We start from the raw sequence: 3619 nt of genomic DNA, 5'->3' as shown, positions 1-3619 counted from the left end.
TTGAGAGGTTATTCAATCTCTCCTCCGGGACATGTATAGAGTTAGGCATAGTTGACCTTATATTTGGGAGTATGTAATTAAAGATTTCCACGACTCACATGTATTTATTAGGAAGCATAATAGAGGGTATTTGCACTTGAAATGATTGTCTTAGGCTGAGCAATATCCGGGTACCCCATCTTTATCGATTGCCTTACCTTCTCCTTTACTTGCGTTCTCTTACTTGTTGTTTTTACTTTTGAGAATTGAATCATTGTCACACATATTACTATTCATCTTTCACATAGCTAAGAAGCGAATTAAGTGTTTTTATTCCCTACTCCTTGTGGATACGATACCCACTCATCTGGGATCCTGTCCCTCTTCTTCGAGTCTCGATCAAAAGAAGAAAAGAGAAGTAAGGATTGCCTTAGAATTAGAACATAACCTGTTATCCTACCGCTTGATCACTTGCTCTAACCCCTCTCTTACTTCGATATTGAAAAGCTACTCGAACTAGCCTGGAACGTCACTTTATATGTCTGGCAAAGCACTGGAAATAGGGGAGTCACTTTCAATGGGCCCAATCTCATACTCTGAAAATGAAATGTATTTCTTCCGTACAGATATATAGAGGAAGAAGAAATTCTATTTATTATAGTATTCATTCATTCCTATCACTCTTTTCATTCAAAATTGAGAGAACGAATGGATAGCCTAGCCTACTAAAAAATAAATCCATAATGGACTTCTTGCTAGTCAAATGAAGAATTCTAATAGGGAACCCACCAGTCAAGTTAGAACCTTGTCCCATGTGTGAAGCATATGGTGACTGCTAACGAATGAAAACGAGACCTCACCTATTCGCTCCTATCAAACTCGATGGAAAGCAACTACAACTCAAACGGACCAGAGCTCATAAACCATTGATTACACCACAGTAGGATCTTCCTTGGATAGGCCCTCCCATACAGAAACTGTTGTCGGTAAGGCATTCGCAAGGGAAGCTTTTCTTTTACGATTGACACTGGACTACCTGAGAGGGAAACTCCCACCTTACCTTTCTTGTGGGTATTGAAAAGACCTTCGGCACTTTAGGATATACCACATATTCACTGGAAAGAGAGGATCAAGCAGAGATATAACCAGAATGAATCCCCCTTACCTCCTTCTTGCTTGCGTGCCGTTCCTCTAGCCAGCCCTTTTTTTAGTACTCATTAAAAATTTTCTTACTGACTTCCAATGGCTTAGGAAAGAATAGCTTAGTCCCTTACGCTCGGAAAGATCTAGTTTCACTGTGAAGCTACTCCTCTGCATTTGGAGTGCTAAGATAAGAGAATTACAGTTCCCGAGGTCTTTTTTTCCTATAAATGTGAGAAAGCTTTTCTATCAGTATCTTCTTTCAATTGATTGAAAATAAGCAGTCCCTAGTCCCGGGGTAAGCCTTTCTTTTTATGCGTTGGGGAGTTCTCCGCTGAGGGCTAGTGGAAGTATTGGAACCTTTTTCCTTTCCAATACAAGGATTTTCACTTTATCCAATACCTAAGGTTGGAGTTGGTGTCCTAAGGGCAAGAAAGTTAGATGAGTCAATCTTGTTATTTAACCTAATAAGTAATCCAGTTTGAAAACTACAAGCTAGGGATAGAAATAGGTCAAGGGTAAAGATATGCTCTCGGAAATTTTTTCCGTTATCGTTTTCCTTCCGCCATTATTGGAAATAAATTCTTTGAAAGAAAGTGTATTGCCGGCCTGTTAGAGGCGAAGTCTCTATGCCTGAGAGTAATGTTCCATCCCCTTCCGCCTTTGAGTCAACTAGAATGAGCAGTTGGGTTTTGGAGGGGAGGACCTTACCATCTAAGGCAAAGGTAGAAGCAAGAAAACCATTCCGCAAAGAAAGAAAAACTCTCATGGAAACTTGAAGGGCTAGAACTGCCGATATTAGGGACTGCCCTTTTCATCCGAGCCGACTCATTAGGATCGGGAGAGGCTTCTAGGAAAAGACAGCTCGAGGGCACCGCTCGATCAAGTTCACTGCGCAATCCTGATCCGCGAGCTTGTAAAAAGTAGGTTAGGTAGGGGATCCATTTCAAAAAATTTTTTCCATTTGAGATGAGAAAGCCCATTATCTGACATTATCACATTAGCATCTTAAGCCGATAACCTAAGCTTGGCTTTTTATGCGTTTAGTCCAAGAGATGGGAAATTTGTTTAAGAATCCGGTGGTACTTGCGCACTAGAAAAAGACAGCCAATGACTTCCTTCGGACGTACTCTGTCTTTCGAGCCTCTATTTAGGGTCAAAAGAAGGTGCTAGTATAACGAACGCTGCTTTGATGCGTCCCACCTCAACTAACTAGTGCTTGACTTGACTCTCCCCCGCACCCTATCCAATGAATAAGAGGAAGGGGAAAGCCGGCCTATCGATGATCGAGCTAGTCTAAAACTACTCCTGACCTCACCCAATGAGCGAAATCGAGATGTTGATGAGAAAGGGGTGAGTCTCAAGGCCAAAGAGTGCTCTTTGAATGCTACTATGCATCCTTAGAGTGGTTCTTTTTGGGGGAGTATAGCAGGACTTGAACCTATGACCATTAGGTTAAAAGCCCAATGCTCTACCAACTGAGCTATACACCCGATTTTCTAATCAGGGTTGGTGCGGAAAAGAAAAGAAAAGAGGGCCCTGATCCTCTCATCATATCACAGAGGCGCGGCTCTATACGAGGCTCGTACTGCGGGGAGTCCTTACCACTCATTGAAGATTCTATCTACAAAAGAAGGTCAGTCAATGGGGGATACTACATAAAGTAGCTCTCACTGTGACTATCTACGAAAAAAGTAAGGTCGTCTTTCTTTCCTACGGGTTCGACCGAAAGGAGTAGAACTCTATGCTTTGACGTTGTTCCGGTTGAGCACTCTATTTTCTTTGTCCAAATCTGTCTGAACAACTCGCGAAGGGTGTTGAGGCTGGATGAGGTACGAAGTCCATGCTTGAGTCCTCTTCCATTCTCAGGCACGGAAGTTGCTGGCCAGCGACCACTCAACTCTTTGAGAGCTGGACCAGAAAGGAGTGCTGGTTGGTTCCGATTGAAAAGGGAGCTTTTTAAAGTGTGCTCGACTGTAATACCAGAACACTTGAATAGAGGTTTTTTTTACAGTTAAAAGTGCATAGGAGTAGTCCCATTATGTCTTTCCTAAGCCACGTGATAAGTGCAGCTATGCCTTGTCGATAGTTGGTGCTTTTCAACACATTGTTGGCCCTTTAATTAGGAAAGTGAATGTCCGCCTTTTAATTAGGTTTGTGTCCGATGTGACCAAATCAAACAAACCCGCCATTAATGTTGTGCGCCTCTATGATGAAAAAAACAAAGGTCCACGATCAAGAACATAATAAACAAGAGATAAGCCCGAACCGAGCCCGGAAACACGTTCACTAACATAGGCTAGCCCTCACTCGAACGATCTATTGTGTCACAATTCGGATAAATTATTGCAATGTCCGCAACGAGGCTATCTATATGGCTTGAACTAGGGTCGGGGAGTGAAGGGCTCGCCCCTTCTCCAACATGGCGCCTCACAAGAAGTGAAAAAAATCAAGTCCATCAAATACAACCAAATAAGTCGACCTTTCTTAAATAACTTAA

The 3619-nt window shown here is 42.4% G+C and overlaps 1 non-coding gene across 1 annotated transcript; it reads right to left on the bottom strand.

Moving 5' to 3' along the window:
- Nucleotides 1-2539: 2539 nt before the first annotated feature.
- TRNAK-UUU lies at nucleotides 2540-2612 on the bottom strand. The gene has a single exon. It is a non-coding gene; the product is annotated as a tRNA-Lys (tRNA).
- Between the last annotated feature and the right edge of the window lie 1007 nt (nucleotides 2613-3619).

The sequence above is a fragment of the Dioscorea cayenensis genome, chromosome 9 (genome assembly GCF_009730915.1).
Source record: "Dioscorea cayenensis subsp. rotundata cultivar TDr96_F1 chromosome 9, TDr96_F1_v2_PseudoChromosome.rev07_lg8_w22 25.fasta, whole genome shotgun sequence".
Taxonomy (NCBI): domain Eukaryota; kingdom Viridiplantae; phylum Streptophyta; class Magnoliopsida; order Dioscoreales; family Dioscoreaceae; genus Dioscorea; species Dioscorea cayenensis.
This window is presented reverse-complemented; position numbering and strand designations above follow the sequence as displayed.